Genomic DNA, 24,111 nt, shown 5'->3' with positions numbered 1-24,111 from the left:
ATTCACCACACCCAAAGACTTCTCAGATCTACTAATCAAAACCTAATAGAAGTCTACAGACCCCTTCGCCCCCCAGGACATAACCTCCTCTCCTTTTCCCTAGCACGCCTATGGAACTCCCTCCCTCCCTCCATTCGTACCATCACTAGCCTTCCTACCTTTAAAAAATCACTCCACTCCTACCTAACATCCACATGGGAATGCTCCTGCTCCCACCCCACATAATCATTCTCCACTCTCTACAGTCTTCCACCTCTCACTTTCTCTATTACAGCTAGTAATCAATTTCTTAATAATACTTATCATCCTGAAAGCCTTCTGCATCTGTCTACTCACTTCCTTATCCTTCTTAAAAAAATGGTTTTCTTATGATATAATTTTGTTTCTATTTTGCTATTTTTTATATTTTGTTGTTTAACTTTACTGATTATAACCTCTGTACCTTGTTATGTCTTGTATGATATGTAATTGTAAATCTCTGTAACATGTAATCTGTAACATGTAATCTTTGATGGAGCTTTTCTCCCCAGGACATTGAAAAAGGGTTCACTTGGCCCAATGGACTATCCTGGTTAACCAACAGCAAAAAATAATAATAATAAATAAATATGTAGTGTAAGTGGCTACTGGCAAGGGAGGAGGATTACACTGGCATGTATCTGTATTCCACCTGAAACTGCTATAATGGAGCTTAAGAAAATTCTGGGAGAAATAATCAGTTTTCAGCAAGGAATATTGCTTTTAGGTGGGGAGTGGAATTTGGTTTGCAGAAGTGAAGATATATCTGGGGGGCCCACAAGGGAAAGTATAACAAAGGAGGGTAGATTGTTTAAAAAATTTTTGAAAATATTTGGCATGGAAGATGTGAATTCAGTAATATACATTCAGAGTGAATTTACATATTATTCCCCAGTATATAAAAACTGGACTAGGCTAGACAGAATTTACATTTCACATGATCATGTGCATTTAATTGAAGGTATTGACATACATTTCAGATTGTGCACCAATAACTAAAATAAAAAGACAGGGTAATGAAATAAAAATGAGTCATTAGTGCTTTCCCACCTATCTGTTGAAAAGAGAGGCTTTTTAGTAATGGGGAGTGAAGATTATTCATGAACTATTTGAGAGAATATAAATTATTTCTGAAAATATAGCTAAGGAGTGGGAAAAATTAAGGTGGAGTTTAAAAATAGGGTGGAAATAAAAAAAAGGCAGCTGTGGATAAGAAATAAGAATTATTTAGAGGGACTGACAAATGTTAAACTCTTGTAGAATAAGGTGGATCTCACAGAAGAAGAAGATCAACTGCAGAATGCAAAGCAGAAAATAAGGGATTACCTCGATAGTATACATGATATACAAACTCATTTTTCAACCATCCCTCTGTTTTTGATAACAACATTAGAGCACAAAAACTTTTAGCACAACGACTCAGGCAACAGAAAATAGAAAGGGCTGTCACCAAACTTAGGGAGCCTATAACAAGGAAGGTAAAAAGAGAGCCTGTACAGATATTAAAACTATTTTGGAAATTCATTGAAAGTCTGTATAAAGCAGAGAAATATAGAAATCAAGAAAAGATACAAATGTAAATGTTTATGGAAGAATTAAATATACCAAGGTTACAGGTAGATGAGGCTCAGTTACTAACAGTTAGGATAGGAGGAGATTACATAAAAATTGGCATCTATATTACATTATCGTATGATATAAATAGCGAAAGCTATTTCATCGTACCAATAATGTCTAAACCACAAAATATCGAATACACAGAACAGCAAATTTTTTGCCAGGGAAAAAATTCCACAAAGGAATCTGGACTGCTGGTGAACCAGCCTGTATAGGAAGACAGCCATTCTCTGTACAGACATCCCAGAAGTCTATGCAGTTACGACTGCATAGACTAGAAGGGGATCGGTCTGCAGGCTGGAGCCTGCTTTCATGGGGACAAAGACCTTGCTGCTTTCTCGCAGGTCACGGGGCTTTTGAAACACGTGGAATGCAATTGCACATTTAGTAGGATGTAAGTGGAGTGTGTATGTGACCTTGCTGCTTTCTCGCGAGTCGCTGGGCTTTTGAAATGCATGGAATGGAATTGCATATTTAGTAGGATGTAAGTGGAGTGTGTGTGTTTGTGTGTGTGTGTGTTTGTGTGTGTATATACCTGTACCTTGGGAGTAGGTAGGAAGAGCTTGAATTCCCTTCCCACCACCACTTGTAAAAGTTTTGCTGTTCAGTTCCTCATTAAATCTGTGGTTTTCTGGAAAATAATGACAGGTATTTGAATTTCAGACTTGTGGTTTTCTGGAAAATAATGACAGGCATTTGAATTTCAGACTTCATATTCTTCAGAAAGTAGAATGTAACACAAAACCTTTTATTCCAGCAATTTTCTGTTTATAAGATCACTGTTGGCTTTGTCCAGGTTTTTTGTGCTAACAGGTTGAGAGCTATGGTGAGAACTGAATTCACTAAATTACAGCCATTTAAGTTACAGTCTACCTTTCTTTCAAGAAACAATTGATTCAGCATAGTAGTATGTTGCTCTGACTGTAGTGCACAGGGTCCTGGGTTCAAGACTTGGCACTTAAATGCATGGTGGTAACACAGCATTTTATTTCTGCTTCATATCGCTGTTCTGTTCCTCATAAATCTGTGGTTTTCTGGAAAATAATGACAGGCATTTGAATTTCAGACTTCATATTTTTCAGAACGTACATGGTAACACCAAACTTTATATTATAGCAATTTTCTGTTTATAAGATTAAAGTACTGGGTTCAAAACTTGGCAGTGAAATGCATGGCGGTAACACACCATTTTATTCTAGCAACTTTCCAAGGTTATACAAGCAATGCAAAATGTGTCTCTAGGTTTTGGGCTTTTGTCCCCCCCCCCAAAATAAATTTTGGCTTTTTCCAGATTTCTTGTGCTTCAAAGTTGAGAGATGCAGTTGAGTGTTGAGTGGATTTTACAAGGAGCTGTGAGCTTGAAGAGAAGTTTAGTGCTGCTTATGCTGAGTCTGCTTGTATTGTTAACAGCACAACAGGCAGTGTACTTACTGTTGATGCAGAAGGCTGTGGGTTCTTCTCCCACAGTATATAGATGCATTGCTGATACTGTACTGTGCTGTACTTTTAAAGGGGGTGGATGCTGCAGTCCTGATAATGTCCTATTTGGCAGAGATACCTAGTAACAATTAATCTGTTATCATTTTGCCATCCATTTCCTATTGCAATATTCCTAGCTTATCATTTTTTTATGTAACATAGGCAATTTATTCCTCAAGGGCAACAGACACTTTATTTGTAGATGAAACAATAAAATATAAAGTTGTGTGCTAGCAGCAACCTCTTCATTAGTTACAGATATCTTTAATGTGGAATTATTTACATGACTTTTACTTCTGCAGAGATTGTGCATATTTACTAATACTGGTGGATTGTTGAAGTTTAAGTAGACTTTTATGATGGAAATGTTCTGAATTGGTCAGTTTTGTGATTATTGGTGCATGCATTTTATTTCATTGTTTACTAGAAAAATGTTCAAAACAATAACTTTAAAATGCCTTCTAATAAATGTACTGTATTATACAAGGAATATAGATTCAGGAAGGTGTATCAAAGAACACACGTATGTTTCCTATGCAAGGGCCTCATGATTTGAAAACAGGCCAAAGTTAATCTTTATCTGCCACCGGCCACATGTATTTTCTTTGAATGTGGGATTCAGTGCTGTTTCAATGAATGTGAGTTTCAAGGGCAGACAAGTTTTAATGCTAAGTCTATTTTCATTGTGAGACTGCATTGCTTTGTTTAGCAGATGTCTATTAGTGTTTGTGCTGTAAAATGTAAAATAAAACTTTTAAATGAAATCCAAATTGTCGTAGAAGTAAAGCAGTATGCACATTACAGTGTTCATGGTAAATGGGGTGAAATAGCCAAGTAATGGGACATTGGAATAGCTACAGGGGGAAGATCCAATTCGACCATGATTTTGTGAGGTGGGGAGGGCGGCAAACCCAGACAGCCCTGGCTGAACTATACCTCTCAACTGTCCAGATTTTTGCAGAATTAATAGATTTTTGCTTATTATTTTTGGTTTGTTCCTCATACATTTTTGTCGTTTTCTGACAAATCATTTTGGAATAAAGTCACTAAATAATGACAGATATTGAGTTTCAGACTTCATACCCTTTAGAAAAATGCATGCAAGACCTGTTATTCTGTCAACTAAGTTTATACAAGAACAATTTTTAGTACTGTTTTGTATGTTCCCCCAAAATATTTGGCCTTGTCCAAATTTCCTGCATTAAGAGGTACGGGCAAATAAATTGCTTTATAGAATTAGGTATATCCAAACCTCTCAACTGTCCCTTATTTTGGCTCAAAATGTTGCTCTCCCACTCATAATCCCTCAGCAAAATGGCAAATATGGTAGAAAACATGGAGAATTTACAATTAATAAGTAATTATAATGATCAGAGTTATAGGTTACTTTTAATTTCAGAAATGCATGTAAATTCTCTTATTTTTCAGCTGCTCAAGTTAATAGTACATGTCCCTTCTTTGACATATTCCCAGCTGTATTGTGTGGCTATTTTATATTTTTGCATCACATTTTTAGTCTGTTTTTCATATAATTGTGGATTTCTGACAGATTAGTGGCAAATCATTAAAGACTGAAGTTAGAAAATAATGACAGACATTTGAGTTTCAGATTTCATACCCTTCAGAAAATTCATACTAATGCAAGACCTAATTATCTTTCTAAGTTTATAACAGCAATATTTAAAAAATGCCTAATTTATGGGCCTTTGTCCCACTTCTATTTCTGGCTTTGTCCAGAGTTTTTGCTCTTAGGTTGAGATGTATGACAAATGTATCAGGGCCATCACCGTCAGCCAGAGACATTTCAAATTGTGACATACTTGTTGCACCCCACTCCCCCATGTAGTGACTTTAGATGTGTCCAAGCAAGGCAAGGAGCAGTTATGCAGTATTAAGTGTGCAGAATATCCCCCCCATCCCAGGTAGACACAAGTACTACAGCGGCTTTTCATCTGTCCTTGGTTTTGCAGAATGTTCTGGTTTTCTGTCATATTTTTATACTGTTGATTTATGCTTCTTCTTATTCAGAAAATGCATGTTGTTGCAGTGCATGTTGCTCTCCGTTTAAGTAGCAATGCTTTAATGACCATCAGGTAAGCTTGTCTGAGACTGTAAGATGCAATTAAGCTTTAATAAGCATACTGTTAAAGAATTACTAACATTGAAAGCCTTTTTGTTGTTGCCATGCAGAAAATATTTACATAACTAGATAGCATATAAGCCTTGGGTATTGAAATGCATATGAAAGTATTTGTAATAAAGGCAGGATTACAGTATTTTCAGAAGCTCATTACATTTGTTGGAGACTTGCAGCCATCTTTGCAGGCTTTACCCGTAAACTAAACAGAATGCCAATCTATCATGTATGGTCCATAACCTGTGCAGTAATCCTTTAAGCAATTTATCTTGAGCTTGTTTCTTGTTTGCTGTTCATTTTTACTTTAATCATGTTTTCCCCATGAAACAAGTAGATAGTTGTCAGGCAGCAGGTCTTTTTTGTATAAGAAACATTTTTACAAGTGGGGGTATCACAGAGATTGCTACTTTCAGCATGTTACTTGGTACTTTTATAAAGCTGAATATAAATTATAATTGTATAATTGCAGTGCAAGGAGAAGTGGTTTGAGTTGAGTGCTGATTGTTTTTTTATACTTGGTTTTGGCTGACATTCCAGTAATGTATTTAAAAAGTAATTTATTTTTTCATGACTCACAACCTTTTTGTTTCCATCTAGATATTAAGTAAGCTACACTTCATTTTGCCTTGATTGGACTCTCATAATGACAGTTTGGCACCCAGGGCAGCGTATTTAATTAAAGTCCCAGTTTTTGTGGTTTTTAGCATAGCCCCACCCCTTTCTAGTTGGACAAACCCCTTCCCATTGGCCCCACCCATTCATCTGTCTCCTGCAGCCCCCCTTTGATTTGAAGCCACCAGCTGCCACTGGCTATATTTAAAGCAAAAAACAATTTTCCCCAACCATCTTTAACACACTCTCAAAACAACATAACTGGGCACCTCTAAAAACTCTACAATTGGACCTTGCAGTACAGCATTTTAATAATATTTTCCTGCAAACATTAATTAAGCTTGTCCCACTTAGGAAAATCCATACCAAAACTAAAAAAACTCCGCTGGTTAGCAAAAAAAACAAAAAAAACAATTCTATTACTCAAGCAAAGAGATAGAGCGTGGTCTCTTTATCTTACTAACAGAAGTAATGCTAATCTCACCACCTACCAACTCCAAAATCAAGCCAAGAAGTAAATCAAACAAGATAAAAAAATATACTTTCAATCTTGCCTACTAAAATACCAAAGAAACCCCCCAAAATGTTGCCAGTCAGTTAACCTCCATCTTAATCCTTGAAAACCCACTACTCCAGTCCCATCAACTACCAATACTACAGAATGTATAACCATCCAATTCAATTACCATTTTATTACATCAGTAACCTCACTACTAAACAAAACTACTAATTCTCCTCTTTCCATACCCACTCCTACATTTTAGCCTCCTACCTTTTTCAAATTTAAATACATCCAAACTTGTTACATACAAAACCTAATATCTAAAGTAAAACCTTGCACTCTTGCCACTGATCAACTACCTGGAGACTTTCTGAAACTAGCTGCCACCTCTATTGTCTACCCTATATCTATTTTAATCAACCATTCTCTCTCTGAACAGTATATACCTCTCCTTTGGAAAATATCCCATATCATACCACTTCATAAAGGAGGTCATTCAACAGATATATCCAACTAAAGACCTATAGCCATTCTCTCACCTTTAGCAAAAATCTTAGAAAAGTGTATTCACAAACAAATATTAGACTACTTCCTGAAGAATAACCTTTTATTTGATATACAACATGGCTTTCGACCCAAACACAGTACTAAAACAGCCCTCATAAGTTTTACCAATTCCATTAATCACCTCAAAAACAACAACCAACTTGTCTCTGCTACCTTCCTCAACGTGTCAAAAGCCTTTGACACCATATCTTATCAAATCCTTTAAAATAAACTGACCTCTTACAACTTCTGCCGTGAACCCCTAAGCTGGTTCCATAGCTACCTCTAGTCGAAAACAGGCTACTTTATGGGATAATAAACTCTCCCCCCAACTTCCCATCTCTGTAGGAGTTCCTCAAGAATCAATCTTTGGACCACTACTCTATACTATTTTTACTAATGACCTCAGCTCTTTCGCTATCCCTACCAAAATCATACAATACGCAGATGATGCCTCTCTCATCTGCTCTGCTCCTACTATCGATGTGCTTCAAATAAAAACTCAGACTGCCTCAACAATATTGAAAACTACTTAGCAGCCCATCAACTTATACTAAATCCCAATAAAACTAAGCTTGTGGTCGTTTCAAATGCTTCCCTACTAATTAATCATCCACCTCTCTCTATCTTTTCTTCCAATGCCACTAAAATAGAACCTGTTAAACAAACAAAACTACTCGGGGTCACTATTGACAATGCATTAAGATTTGACAAACATATAGCACTGACAATTAAAAAAGTCCATGTAAAACTTGGTACTCTCTATAGAGCCTGACCCTATCTTACCAACCATGTCAGACTTGCAACAGCAAGAACCCAACTCTTATCTTCACTACTTTACTATTCGCAAATACTCACCAACCTTTGTAAAACAGAAATAAATAACCTTGAATCTTGTTATAACAAGATAGCCAAATTTGCATCTAACCAGCCTCAAAAATCACATCATTGTACTGTCCTCATCAACTGAACTGGTTAGAACTCCCAAACTTACTTACATTCAATCAACTGTTAATCGCCCATACAGTCTTGTATAAACCTGATAACTGCCCAGCTCTATCTGACTTTGTTCAACCGTACACTAACCTTAAATCTCTTAGGTCAGCAGATAAAGTGCTACGCAAAGTTAACATAACTCATAACTCACATGGAGACTCCTTACACTGTTAAAAAAAATGTGAAATATTGGAATCATCTTCCTCAACATATTCTATCCATCAGTAATACTCATAATTTCAAACAGGCCCTAAAACAATACTTCTCAACTCACTGGATATGCTCCTGATCTTTTCCTGACTAACCTGTTTCTCTCCCTTTTTTTTCTGTCTTTCTTCATGCTCTCATATAGCCTCATGTCCTCCCTTATGAGGATACGCCGACCTTTCATTTGATCCTTCATTTTTTTTCTTTTATATGTACTACATATGAAAAAAAATTTTAAAAAGTGTTTAAGTACTATTTTTGTATGTGGCTTCATGGATTTAATGATGTTTCTGTTTATTAACCCCATCTGTTAAGAAAATATTAATATGTAAACATTTTAATGGCTTTTTATAACTGTGTTACTTCTCTGGAGCTTTTCTGCCCAGGTCTCCGCTGAAAACTGGCTAATTGCCCAGTCGGACATTGCCAGGTAAACAGATGTAAATAAATAAATAAATAACTATAAGAATGAATCAGAGGAGGTTAGAAAGGATTTGGAAGAGAGAATGAATAAGCAATTCATAAAGAAACAATGGGGGGTATATGTATATCTCCCAATTATGCAACAAAATCTAGAAGATTTAGGATTTTTGCTTTGAAATGTATACATAGATATTTTTATACCCCAGTTAGACTCCAGAGAATTTTTCCTCAGGTAGACAGCAAATGTTGGAGCTGTGAAAGGAAAGAAAGTGGTAACTGGGAACATATTTTCTGGGAGTGTGGCAAGTTGGCAGACTTTAAGGATTCCCTGCAGGATGTACTATCGGAGATGATGGGTGGGCATATTGTTGTGATGAGGAAGATGATTTTTCTGAGCTATGATACAGAATCAGAATTTACTAGACATTATAAGGCCTTGCTGTGTCTAATTATGGTGGCTGCCAAAAAGCAATTACTAGAAAAGTACAGTTGTGTACCTACCATAAATGTAGATGTTCGAGTGTATTCACTGTTGCAGTCATTACAATTGGGTTATCCTGCTGGCAAGCTATCCGCAGTCGGCCCAAGTTCCAAAGTCTAGGTCCGGCGTCGGTTGCTGTCGCCTCCTCCCTGATGTCAGTGCACCAGGGGTATAAAAGATGCAGCCAACGCCATTTTATTCAGTTTTTCTTGCCCCAGATGTCAGGTGCCCCTAAAATGGTAGGCTAAATTATGCCAAAAAGCATGCATATACAAAAAAGAACTTTTCCTTCATCTACAAGCAAATACATCACATAGGTTGTATAGAATAGAGAAGTACAGATAAGTCCCAGCAAGGAAAAGGGGGATGGTGGGAGGGTAACCTGGACTGCAACAGTGAATACACTCGAACATCTACATTTATGGTAGGTACACAACTGTACTATGTTCATTGTGTTTCACTGTTGCAGTCATTACAATTGAGTTGAATCCCAAAGCTATGGTTGGAAGGCTGGTGCTAAATAGGATTAGGAGAGGCTATCAGGCCCTGCAGAACTGCAGTGGCAAAGCCTGCTCTGGATTTAGAGAAGAGAGGTAAGTGATAGTGCTTTGTAAAAGTATGCACTGAACTCCAAGTTGCAGCCTCTAAGATGTCTTTGGTTGGTACTCCTCTGAGGAAGGCTGCTGAAATGGCTGCTGCTCTGGTTGAATGTGGCCTAATGCCCTTAGGCACTGATTTGCCATGCTGTGAATAGCAGAAGTGAATGCAGTGGCCTATCCACTTTGAAATAGTCTGCTTTGAGATAGGCTTTCCTTGTGATCCTGCAGCATATGCCACTAGAAGTTGTTCAGTCTTTCTGAAAGCTTTGGTTCTGTCCAAGAAGACTCATCTAGCGGAGGTTATTGCTAGGAGAAGAGCTATTTTCCAGGATAAGAATTTTATATCAGCTGCAGAGGCTGGCTCAAATGGTGGCAGTGTGATTTTTTTCCAAGACATAGTTGAGGTCCCATGCAGGTATTGGTGCTCTCCTTGGAGGTCTTATGTTTTTGGCCCCTCTGAGGTACTGCCTTAGTAATGGATGAGAACAAATAGGTGGTTCTGTATTGTAATGAGCTGAAATGGCAGAGGCATGAATTTTAACTGATGAAAAGGAAAGGCCTTTATCCAGCATCTCAGTTAAGTATTGCAAAATCTGAGCAATATTTGGAACAATCGTGTCAATACCTTATGCCTGGTTCCAAGCACAGGATCTCTTCCATTTTTCTGCATAAGATTTTCTGGTGCTAGGCCTCCTGGCCTCTAAAATAACATCCATCACTGCTTTAGAGAGAGGTGTGTCTTGAATGACTACATTATCCGCCATACTGCCAGGTTTAAGGTCCTGAGTTGGATGTGCAGTATCTGACTGTTTTGTTGGGTCAATAAGTGAGGAATTTGAGGTAATGTCCAAGCTGGGCATTGAGACAAGCTCTTTAGGATTGGGTACCAGTGCTGGCGGGGCTAGTCTGGGGCAATCACTATAATTTTTGGCTTCTCTTGTCTGACCTTGAGGAGTACATTGGGGAGTAGAGGCAGAGGAGGATAGGCATATACTGTTAGGTGTTTCCAGCTGAAAGATAGAGCATCCACTTTCCATGCTTGCTTGTGACAAGTCCTTGTGCAGAATCTCTGTAGTTGGCAGTTGTGAGGGGTGGCAAATAGATCTATGTCCTGGCATCCCCAGTTCCTTGTTATAATGCTGAAGACTTGTGGATCCAATTTCCACTCATGGGGATCCATTAGGTTTCTGCTTAGTTCGTCTGCCAGAGTATTTATCCTTCCTGGCAGGAATTGTGCTTGCAGATGTACTTGGCAAGTCAATGCTGTGTCCCACAAGTTCATGGCTAGTCTGCAGAGGGGTAGGAATGTGTGACTCCCTGCTTGTTTATGTACCACATGACTGTAGTATTGTCCGTCTTTATCAGTAGTTGTCCTGGATGAAGTAGATCCTTGAAGGCTGTCAGGGCATTCTGAACAGCTAGCATCTCTTTTTGATTGATATGTAGATGCATTTGACTTGCGGACCATGTGCCCTGAATACATCTTCCTGCCATGTGGGCCCCCCAGGCATAGTCTGATGCATCTGTTGTCAATGTCTGCCTGGCTGTGGGTAAGGTGAATGGCTGTCCCATGTTGTGGTGACAGGCTGTTGCCCACCATCGAAACTCCTGTTGCAGACAGGGAATGAGGGTAATTATTGTTTCCAGGCTGTGGCAATGTTGAGTCCAAACACTTTTTAGATACCATTGAAGTTTCCTCATATGCAGTCTTGCATATGGAATTAGCAGAATGCTGGATGCCATGAAGCCCAAAGCCTGCAGAATTTTTCTTGCAGATAACTGGGTCTTTGTTGCCAACATTTTGAAATAAGTAGTCAGTTGTCTGTGTTTGTCTGGAATGAGATAAGCCATCTGGGCAGTTGTATTTAAGCTTGCACCCAGGAATATTATCTCTTGAGAGGGTATGAGTTTTGATTTCTTTTTGTTTACTGTGTACCCTAGACCTGTTAGTAATCTTTTTACAAACGCCAGATGCTGTAGTAGAATGCCCATGTTCTCTGCTTGAATAAGGCAGTCGTCCAAGTAAGGATATATTTGTATTCCTGTTTGTCTGCAAAATGCAATTACTGGTGCCAGGCATTTTGTGAAGACCCTGGGCGCAGTAGATAAGCCAAAGGGCAGTGCAGAGAATTGGTAGTGCATTGAGCCAGCTATAAATCTGAGGTATCTTCTGCATGATTGATTGGGACATGCAGGTATGCCTCTTTTAGGTCTAAAGTTACAAGCCAAGCCTTCTTGCCCAGCATGGGCAGAAGCTGCTGCAGAGTTAACATTTTGAATTTTGGAATATCGAGGAATGTGTTTAGGATGGACAGGTCCAGTACTGGTCTCCAGGCTTTGTCTTTTCTGGGCACCAAGAATAGCCTTGAGTAAAATCCTAGTCCCTGCTCTTGCTGTGGTACTTGCTGAATGGCTCTCATGTCCATAAGGGATGAAACTTGTTTTTGTGCCTCTGCCCATTGATTGCATGGCAGGTCTGACATACTGTTTGGCCTTGGCAGGGTGTGAAAGTGGAACCTGTAGCCTTGTGATACGATATTTAAGACCCATTTGTCCTGAATGATCATGTGCTACTTTTGTGAAAAAAGTGCTAGTTTTCCCCCCAAAGGAGCTGCCAGAAGATAAGTACTTGGTGCTGGCAGGGGAAAGTCATTGAGACCGTTTCCTGTATGGCTGTGATTTTTCCTCTCCACTTTTGGAGGTAGAAGCACCCCATTGTTTAGGCCTGTATGAGCCTTGAGGCTGTGATCTGCCTCTGGGGCATCTGTATCTGCCTCTTTGTGGCCTGTCTGACACTGGAAAGGACCAATTCTTTGTAGGCCAGTTCCTGCTAAATCTGGATGGCTGTACCTGTAAGAAATCCTTGACTGTTTGCATAGATTTAGCTTTGTCCTCCATTTTCTTCAACACCTCTTCTGCTTTAACACCAAACAAGGTATCATGCTGTAATGGAGCATCTAATAGTTTTGCTTTAACATGATTGGGCAAATTCTGTTCTTTTAACCAAGCATGCCTCCTAATGACAGACCGGCACAAGTTACCCAGAAATGCTGTATCAATGGCAGCAGCTCAACATCGAGGTGAGTTTGAAGTAAATGCAGTTATTGAATAACTTTTTTTCACCTATTGAGGAAGCACTGAGGTCTCAAATCGATGAACAACAGAAGCTTCTTTACGAGCGTTTTCCACACATGTTGCTGGATGAAAGTCTTAATAATGTTTTAGACAATATCAGTCAGTATGAGAGAAAACTTCTCTCACAAAAGAAACATAAATTGCAGCGAGACATTTCTGACTTTAGATTGGGCCATATCTTTACTTGGCCTAGAATTACTAGGACCATTGTTGAGCATAGTAGCTCTAATGTTGCTAGAGTAGCTGCATCTGAGGTTGACAATGGACTGCTTTTGAACGTTCATCGTTCAGATACGCCTCGTCCAGAAGTTGATAATCTTGAACCACCGGTCATTGTTCAAGCAAAAGAGCTTAATAAAGACAATCGGTCTGTTATAGTGACTGATCAATCTAAGATTATTATTGACAATATATCTAACTCTGAATCAAGCATTATTGCTCATAATAATAAAGGAGCTGATTGTACATCAGATGTTATAATAGTGTCTCATGATTTAGATGACTCCCCAGAGGTAGCCTCTATATCTGAACCTGTTGTACGGAGTAAAACAAATACTCTTTTGAGATACACTTCCCATAATGACAGTGGTGCCCACACCAGTACATCGAGCACCACTGTTGTTCCTGTCTTCAATTTATCTCACCCTTTTCCAATCAGGGAAGACAACAGGGAAGGGAGGGTGAGATCACTGAGCAGAGGGAGACAGAAGCGAAAGCTGTCATTAGAACGATTTCCGAACAGGAACATAAAGAAAATGTGGGAAGGCAAGGGGAAGGGGAAAACTTAGTGTTTAACCTCTCCTCTCGTATTTTCACACTTGATGAGATATCAGTGTTATCCAAGGGTCTATCTTTTATACCTACCACACGTAGTGTATTTGAAGAAACTATACGAGATTTTAAGCTATATGTTCGCAATTTGTCTTTACGATTAACTTTTAAAAATAATGAAGATTATATTCCTAGCACACGGTTTCAACGTCCTAGTGTTTTTATGCCACAGTTACACCCACTCTTAGCAGCATTTAGTAAGCTTGTTGAGGATGATTTGTACAAGATGAGAGATAGTAAGCATAAACGTCCCTACACTAAATATAATTTGACCTTTTCAGAGAGTAATGCTCTTAAGAAGCTGTGTAGAGATCCTACGATATCCATTAGACCAGCTGATAAGGGTGGGGGTATCGTAGTGATGGACACCAATGATTATATTAGTAGGATGTTATCTATGCTAGGCAACGAACAGTTTTATCAGCCTTTAGCAGTTCATCTTGTACAGTTTTACTCCCACAAGGTACACTCTTTTTGTTAGGTTTATTGAACAGTAATATGATCGATAATAGCCTCTTTTTGTTCTTAGATGTATCTACACCTTTGATCCCTTTGATCAATGATTTACCCAAGATACACAAAGATTTACAGGATCCCCCTTTGAGACCAATTGTTGCTGGCAGGGGGTGGATTACTGAACCATCTTCCATTTATATAGAGAATAACTTGAGACCAGTAGTAGATAGTAATATATACATCTTAAAAGATACACGACAATTTTTGATCGATCTTTATGATTATCTTAAAGACATATCAGATGTAACAGATTTTATTTTTGTGACAATGGATGTACAGTCTTTATTCACTGTAATTCCTAACCAGACTGGTTTAGATATGGTTAGTCGTCACCTAATGCGAGTATCTAGCATGTCAGAGGTCAAAGTAAATTTACTGATGTCTTTGTTGCAGTTGGTTTTATTCAATAACATTTTTTATTTTGAGGGGAGATGTTTTTTACAAAAAGATGGCGTGGCTATGGGCACTTCTTGTGCCAATAGCTACACCAACTTATTTATGGCTGAATGGGAACATGAGTTCATGTATCAGTTACCTGCCTTTGTGGAACATGTCCTGTTCTACAGACGTTTTGTGGATGACCTTTTCTTTTTATGGGGAGGTCCCATTGAAGATTTATATAGGTTTGTACAACAGATCAATGCTTCTACCACATATCTTAAGTTCAGCTATGAAGCATCTGCTACTAAGATATCGTTCCTGGATGTTTTTGTTGAGAAACTACCCAGTGGACTGATTAACACAGGTGTTTTTAGAAAACCTTGTCACATGAACACTCTACTACATCATCAGAGCATGCACCCACAATATATTTTTAACAACATTGTTAAGGGACAGGCCACGAGGGTCTCCAGGTACAATCCGAGTACCACTGGCTTCGAGCGTGACCTTAAAGATCTCAATCAAAGGCTGATACAGCGAGGCTATGAGATGAATGATATTTTTAAAGGCACAGAGGGCCTTTATGATTTGAGAGCAGGTATTGCCGCTCCATATTTTTCTGATAGAAGGATTATGGCTAATCAGATACACAAAGGTACTAGTCAAGGTAATACAGTACCTAGTACAGCAGCTTTTTCTATATTCTATACTAATGATGTTGGAGGTATTAAGGATGTAGTTAAGGCCCATTGGAATGTATTAATGGTAGATTCACAAATCAAAGAGATTTTGGGTGATGTTCCGCGCTTTAGATTCAGGAACAAGAAAAATCTTAAAAGGTTATTATGTGACAAGGGCTCTATGAACCCACGTTTTAATATTCAATCTAGCGGCACATATAGCTGTGGCAGTTGTAATTTCTGTTCTTTTATTGACTCTAGCACTGTATTTATGCATCCTGTGAGCAAACACAAATATTTTCTCAAAGTGAGCGGTGATTGTACGACCAGAAATGTGATCTACCTTGCTACTTGCTTAGCATGTGGGTCCTTCTATATAGGGAAGACCAATAGATGTTTGAAGGACCGCATACGAGAACATTTGTATAGTATTAGGATGGCACACAAAAGTAATGCATTGGCCAGACATGTTCTTGAGTTTGGCCCTAGTCACACGTTTAGTTTCAGGATTGTGGAACAAGTGAGTGTTAACATCAGAGGAGGAGATATCAGGGCGCACACTGAAAGTAGAGAGAACATTTGGATTATGAAGCTAAGATCTGATATTTCACCAGGACTTAATGCTAAGTTATCAGTCAAACCCTTCCTGAAAATGAGAAGGTTGAAGGTCCACTGACGAGCTTCATGATTTTTTCCTTCACATTTGTCTGTGCATACTCATCTCCCTTCACATTTTTCATATGTCCATTCTGTCTATGGTTACACCGTATGTTTAGTTTTATTATATATATTTTCAACACCACTTAATAGTTACATATACAGTTTCACTTAATACACACTGTTTTACAGTCTTCACAGGTTTCAAATGATGGTTGTATACATATTTCATATATTTTACACATATGATTTATGCTTTTGTGTTTTATGTTTTTTAAATAGTGCATTTTTGCTAGCTGCCATTCTAATTGTTTCAGTTTTTTAGCTGAGTTTTTTAATTGAGTGTTAATTAAATGAGTGTTTTTTAATTGAGAGTTTTCCCGCCTAGCATGATATTTAAACTTGTTGTATCAACATTGAGTATGAGTCTGAAGAAGCCATACAGGTGAAAGCGCTTACTCGTTTCACAATAAAGCTGTTTTATTCGCATATCAGTGGATTGTGGAAGTTTTTGTATACCAGTGAAGTCGTGGAAGTTTATTTTGTATACTAGTGAAGCCGTGGAAGTTTATTTTGAACACACTACGTGACGGTTGACATTCCTGCCATGTTCACCTCCTCCTTACATATTTTTATCCTTGAAATTTATTATTGGTGGTTTTGGAGGAGTGGTTTACTCTGCTACTGGAACATATCCTTTTAATTTATTTGATGTTGCTTAGGTTATATGATATATAGCAGTATATGTGAAGTACAATGTTTATAAACGTGAACTTGTTAGTACAATTTGATTACTTTTATATAAATGTAAATTTACCTGTGTTACAAGTGATAATTCAATAAAGGTATTAAAAAAAAGAAAGTGAGGTAGCAAAGATTTGGGAAAGTTCTCTGTGCCCTGGCCAAATTTCTCCTAGTCTATACAAATATCATATCTGGTCTCACTAAATAAATAAATACAAATAAATAAGTAATTTTAACACATATTTGGCAATCATTTTTCTGTAACTGCCATGAAAACAAAATATTACTTTGAGCTTACACAGAACCTTACAAAATCATTGCAATCATGACATTCTCAAACGCTTGTATTTGTGACTCTGACTCAGCATGCGTATATATTTTAGTAGTTACTCCATCATTACCTGTGCCCTTACTCTTTGTATGTAAATACTCCAGTAAGCCTTCCAGGCAGCCAACTGCAGCATGCAGCAACAGTTCATCCTTCTGCAATACAAAAACAGACACACTAGTAAGAAACGCTGAACCTAAAAATAATGGTTGGCTCAGTATGCATTTTCAATTCATTATCATTTTACATAAAAAAAGCTAAAAAAGTAACCCTATGTATGTAATATATGTTGAAAAGGAATATGTGTGCATTACAATTCTGAAAATTATTCATGCAACTATATTTAAATAGACAGCAACATTTAATCAAAAAAATTTATCAAAAAGGATAAACTGCAGTTGCCAACTTTTACTCCATATCTTTGATTGCATCAGAGCTAGCAACCCATAGTTCATTAATGCATGAAGGACTGGTGTTAGAATTTTGGGAGCCCCCAGCAAATGTCAAGTTGGGGGCCCCCTTGGCACTTCTACTCTACGTATCCCCATGTTGCTAATCCCCCCTGCAAGTAACCTTTTAATACATGCTGCAGACGTTTAGGAATAGTATGCAGAAACTGATCTGTAGCTCCAATGCTCTTACATTAGAAATGGCCAGTGCAGCAATGATACATTACATTGACTCTATGTATGTTTGGACTTAGGTGAAATTGCACTCTAGGCACTGCCTGCTGTTTTACTTACACACACACACACACACACACACACACACACACACACACACACACACACACACACACACACACACACACACACACACCTTCCAGTGTTCCCCTCTGTTTCCCTCCATCTTGGCTCCCTATAACATGCACATTACATTTTCTTCCTTTTCTCAGATTTTGCCTTGACTCTCCAATCTTTTCAAGAAGCCATAACTTTTCTATATGTTCTGAAGTGCATTTTCACACAATCTTTTCATCTTTTTCACCCAATGACAGAAATTATGATTAAGGAAAGAAATTCAGTGCTGCTGTTCACCTTTAGTTTTCCTTGCATCCTTTTAACATACCTTTCCTGACCAAGACAGCACAATAAACTCAGTTAAGCCAGGGGCCCCAGAAGCCAAAGGGTTGTAGATGCTCTAGGATGAATTTTGGAACAGTTTTCAACTTTTTAATCTAATGGTGACCTAAACAAAAGCCATGAGTAAGAAAAGAGTTTCAGTTTTATTTTTTTTTTCAAAGAAGACATAAATTGTGCTCACGGCTTAATGTTCAAAGGTGACAAAATAGCAGCTCACAATAAGCGAGCTGATTGTTATGAATATATACAGATCCTATCTGGGAATACAGCCTGCCTCCCTAACCCCCCAAAACAACAGTCACTGCCTGTGCATCCCTCTGGTGTTAGATTGAGATGAAAGCAGTGGTTCAAATGCCTGAAGTCATATGCGTCAAGTTACTGTTGTCATACATATACACTGAATGCCTCCTCGCCCAACCCCAAAGGCAGCCACCTGTATATATGCCTGATGCGTGATTGTAAGGAAAATAAAAATTGATTGCAATAATGTATTCCACTTTGTTGCTCTCATACAGTACACTGCCCCTTCACAAGTTACAGAAAACTCACTGGTAGTTTGTGAGAAAAGTAAAAAAAGCAATGATGAAACTTCATATGTTCCTAGCCCAAACACAAGCTATAATGACCTCCTGTGCACACCTCTAAGGTTTGACTGTGATGAAAATGAAAGTAATAACCACACAATCACCAACCCCCACAAAACATATAACAACTTCCGGTACACATCCTCAACTGAGCAGGGCTGGTTTCAGAATGTGTTCGGTTGAGGCAGAGGCCACCACTAAGTCAGTCAAAATCCATTTATGCATCTGGGGTGTGTGTGTGTGTGTGTGGGGGGGGGGGCACCAGACTCCTAGAAGTGCATACCTTGCTCATGTTCATTATCAGCTTTATCCTAACAGAGTCATAGCCCTGTTCAGATTAAAGAAAACTCAGTGAAAGAGAAAAACATCCCTGATGATTGGAAGCATCATCTCTTCTTAAAATCCAAGGTTTGCATGGAGATCAGTCACTTTGGGCTACTGATCTCTCTAGTGCTTACCTTGCTTCTTCTTCTTCCCTCAGCTTATCCCGGTTAGGGGTTGCCACAGCTTATCACCTGTCCGTTCATGATTGGCAGTGGAGTTTTACGGTGTCGAGTTGCCAGCCCGATGCCCAACCTTCCACAGAAGGCACAAATACACACGCACTCACGCCTAGGGCCAATTTTAGAGCGTCCAATCCACCTACAGCATGTCCTTGGGATCTGGGAGGAAACTGGAGCACCCAGAGGAAACCCACGTGACCATAGAGAGATCATGCAGGCTCCGCACAGAAGGCACCCCAGCCATGGACTGAACTGGAGAACCTCTTGCTGTGAGGCGGCAAATTACTTTTGGATGTTTGTGGATCCCTTACAAAATCTAACACCTTAAAACTACTCAAAAAGAGAAACTTTTCATTTTGACTGTTTGAAAACTTGGCAGCACTCTAATTTTAATAATTTAACCACAGATTGAGAAATTGTCATTATATCTATTAATACAACATGTTATGTGAAATTCTTTAGTTATACACTAAATAAAAAAGGAGGGGATTTGGGATTACGTGTCACATTTCACATAGTATGGCACATGAACATAGAGAGGAATCCAGTCTTTCTTATCAGATGAAATCAAGAATTTTAGATAACTCTGATGATCTGGCAATGAAGAAATCTGTTTAAAATCCAGAATTCAAAATCTACTTGTAGTTTTATTGGTAATTAATTTAGCTTATGAATTCTGTGGAGATTTAGGTGACCGAAAAACTTAAGTTCAGACTGTACTTTATTAAAATTAAAACTATAGTTTTTTAAGAACTTACCACATCCCCCCATCTTTTTACATCAAAGTAAATAAACAGTTAGTCAGATTTTCCCTTCAAGTACCCTCAGTTGCATTGGAAATGAGATGCATAGAGATGTTTGAAAGGGACTGAATTGTGGCCAACTGTGAGTACTTATTGCAAATTGGCCAGTCTTTCACTTCTTCTTCTTCTTCTTTCGGCTTTTTCCCAGTTAGGGGTCGCCACAGTGGATCATCTGTCCACTCATGATTGGCAGTGAAGTTTTATGGTGTCGAGTTGCCAGCCCGGCGCCCAACCTTCCACAGAAGGCACACACACGCACACACACCTAGGGCCACTTTAGAGTGTCCAATCCACCTACTGCATGTCTTTGGGATATGGGAGGAAACCGGAGCACCCGGAGTAAACCCACACGACCACGGGGAGGACACATGCAGACTCTGCACAGAAGGCACCCCAGCCAAGAATCGAACCGGAGAACCTCTTGCTGTGAGGCGGCAATGCTAACCGCTGCACCACCGTGCCTGCCCATTGGCCAGTCTTTCACTCTATATAAGGAATTTATTGAGTTTGCATGGCACAGCATGAAGTTATGGGAAAGAGTAGTGGAAGCTAGGTTAAGAAGGGACGTGATGATTAATGATCAGCAGTATGGTTTCATGCCGGGAAAGAGCACTACAGATGCGATGTTTACTCTGAGAGTGTTGATGGAAAAGTACAGAGAATGTCAGAAGGAGTTGCATTGTGTTTTTGTAGACTTAGAGAAAGCATATGACAGGGTGCCTAGAGAGGAGTTGTGGTATTGTATGAGGAAGTGTAAGAGAAGTATGTAAGAGTGGTACAGGATATGTACGAGGGTAGTGTGACAGCGGTGAGGTTTGCGGTGGGAGTGATGGATGTGTTTAAGGTAGAGGTGGGGTTACATCAAGGGTCAGCTCTGACCCCTTTCTTATTTGCAATGGTGATGGACAGGTTGACAGACGAGATCAGACAGGAGTCCCCGTGGACTATGATGTTTGCAGATGACATTGTGATCTGTAGTGAGAGTAGGGAACAGGTGGAGGTGACCCTGGGGAGATGGAGATATGCTCTAGAGAGAAAAGGAATGAAGGTCAGCAGGACTAAGACAGAATATATGTGTGTGAATGAGAGACAGGATAGAGGAATGGTGAGGATGCAAGGAGTAGAGGTGGCGAAGATGGATGAGTTTAAATACTTGGGGTCAATAGTTCAGAGTAACGGTGAGTGTGGAAGAGAGGTGAAGAAGAGAGTACAGGCAGGATGGAGTGGGTAGAGAAGAGTGTCACGAGTGATTCGTGACAGACGAGTACTTGTAAGAGTGAAAGGGAAGGTCTACAAGAGAGTAGTGAGACCAGCTATGTTATATGGGTTGGAGACAGTGGCATTGACAAAAAGGCAGGAGTGTGAGCTGGATGTGGCAGAGTTAAAGATGTTAAGATTTGCACTAGGTGTGGTGAGGGTGGACAGTATTAGGAATAAGTATATTAGAGGGTCAGCCCAGGTTGGAAGGTTTGGAAACAAAGCCAGAGAGGCAAGATTACATTGGTTTGGACATGTGCTGAGGAGGGATGCTGAGTATATTGGGAAAAAGATGCTAAGGATGAAGCTACCAGGTAACAGGAAAAGAGGAAGGCCTAAGATGAGGTTTATGGATGTGGTGAGAGAGGACATGCAGGTGGTTGGTGTGACAGAGCAAGATGCAGAGGACAGGAAGAAATGGAAACAGGTGATCCGCTGTAGAGACCCCTAACGGGAACAGCTGAAAAAAGATGATGATGATTGAGTTTGCATGGTATAGGTTCAGCCACTTCCATTTCTTTCTATATCTACTTCGAGATTAGCTATACCATCTCTTCTGCAGGAGCGATCATCCATGAAGTAGTCGTATTAGTTCTGAAAGCTGCAAGAAAAACTAATTCCTCCTGGGAGTGGGCTTCAGAGGACCACCCACCTTTCTGCTGCAACAGTTTCAGGATTTCCTTGAATGAATCATCTTCAACCGGGATCTGGGGGATCCCCCCCATCATCAAAGTCACTGTATTTGGTTAGTGACTCCTGAGGGGAGGCAAAGTGCCTCCTCTTGCACGCAAGCTGCACCAGAAAAGACTCAGAAGAGTAATGGAAGGCCTGAAAACAGACTTTCTCAAGGCTCATCGAGACTGGCTGTCCCAGCAGGAAAGAATGAGCAGGATCAGGACCGAAGGGCATCCCACAAGGATGGATGGACCTGAGTGTGTTCACTCACCAGAAAGGGAGAGCACTCTCTCAACAGCTTTGTACACTGAAGCTGAGGGAGGACCAGAGATCACACCAGACAGAGTTAAGCCTGTGCTCCAGACTGATCCCAGAATCTGGCCTGACTTGGCTACAAAGCTGATGCCAGCACTGAGCTGTATAGTGCTGAGACTCCAACAGGAGATGGCTCCGAAAACTTTGGAGTTGAACTTGTCCCCCTGCATCCAGCACCATAGCTTCAGCCCTGAGATCCTTCTGGATCTGAGACACTTGGAACCAGTCAAATCAGAGAAACCACCGGAGTCGAAGCCAACCAGGTCTTCAGATCTGATGTGGAGAGACCTTTGGAAAAACTCCAGTCTACATTCCCTGATCCCAAGAGAAGGATCCTGATCTGAGCAACAATAGTATGAAGGGAAATACCTAAACTCGCAAGTCCCAAGAGCGGTCAGAGTCCAGATAATCCACATCTGCATCTGGGTCCTGAGGAACTTCCTCATCATTCTATCCAAGTCAACTTCAGACAGACTTCTGGTAGACAGCACTGATCACAGAGATAAGGTTGTGGATGGGAGTCTTGAAGACCAGATGAAAAGTCCTTTCCTGTAAGAAAGGAGAATACAGTCTGGGGAAATGGGCTCAGGAGAAAACCTAGGCTCCAGTAGTGGAGGGGTATTGGATTCAACAACTACTGCATCCGAGATGGGAGTCAGATCCAAAGACTTTGGAAGGTTGGAGTCAGGAGCCAAAGAAGCAGAAGAACAGGAATAGTCTGGAGATAATTTTCTGGACTCTTTAGGTTTCTCCATTTATTGATCAACACATTTGTCCTCCTTAAGTCTGTCAGCTGACTTTTTGACAGAGGCGGAAGGTCCAGAAGCAGAAGAATGAAGAGACGAGTCTCCCACAGGGCGTAGAGAACTCTCTTCAAGATGAGCTTGTTCCTGTGCTCTGTAATGCCCCATGGACTGACAGCAGTGCAGATGGCGCACTGTTCTTCCAGGTGGGCAGCTCCAAGACAAAACACACATTTAATGTGTGAATTTGTATATGGTATTTTGTGGCCTCAGTTCACAGGCCACACATTTTTTGAAGCAGGAGGGTTTGTCAGCCATCCTGCAAAAAAATGTAGTCACAGCAATGAGTTCCGTAAACCTAAAACAATTGTAAAAATGCACCAAATAACAAATAGCCTACACTAGTAGGAAAAAAACATGAAAACCCTAAATAAGCTTAACAGCAACTAACCTACAGTAGAGAAAAACACCTCAGAAAGGGTGGATGTGATGCAAGCGAGAAACTGTCAAATAGAAAACTCCAACTTGAAACTTTAAAGGGAAAGGGGGAGAAAGATAAATGTTGCTAATGACTAACCTACACTAGAAATACCAAAGGTACTCAAAAGCTTCACAAAAAGAATTGCACTTAGTTACAAGCCTGAGAAATGGAAACCATGTCTGTCTGACACAAGTGGCAAAATGAGATCTGAGGTAACTATATGGGTAGGAGGGGATTATGGATAAGTAGAGGAGCCTGAGGTTTAGATCCAAAGTTTAGAGTGACTGAAGTCAGATCCAAGTTGGATCTGAATACCAAACTGTTGAAGAATGGACGGAAGCGACGACATCAGATTTGTAGTTATCAGGAGAAGCTGTCAGTCCTTTCTCTGTACTCAGTCTCTTACTTACTCCTCTGAGGAGATCTGTGCCTAGCCTTTCGAGCCATAAAAGGTCCAACCCTATTTGATCTACTATTCTTTTACAGAACTAATGGTACCTGAAACACTTGGTTAAAGGAACTAAACCTTCAACAGCAGATACATAAGACATGTTGGCATGACAGATTCATATCTCTAAGTATTCCTCAGCTTTGGCATAAATTTCCACTACATATCAAGCACAGTAGCACCCTTGCCACCTTCATGGTCAACCTACATTACTGGATGGGCAGCCTCAAATTTTCCCCTGATCTATCTTGCCTTGCCTTCCTTCAAGCTAGCAGTATTTTTTGAATATTTTTTTGGCTAGGCTTATAATAGTCTGCAGAATAATTTCCTA

Source organism: Protopterus annectens, chromosome 1.part0, assembly GCF_019279795.1.
Source record: "Protopterus annectens isolate FY-2018-M chromosome 1.part0, PAN1.0, whole genome shotgun sequence".
NCBI classification, from domain to species: domain Eukaryota; kingdom Metazoa; phylum Chordata; order Ceratodontiformes; family Protopteridae; genus Protopterus; species Protopterus annectens.
The sequence above is the reverse complement of the archived record's forward strand: the minus strand, read 5'-3'. Positions refer to the sequence as shown.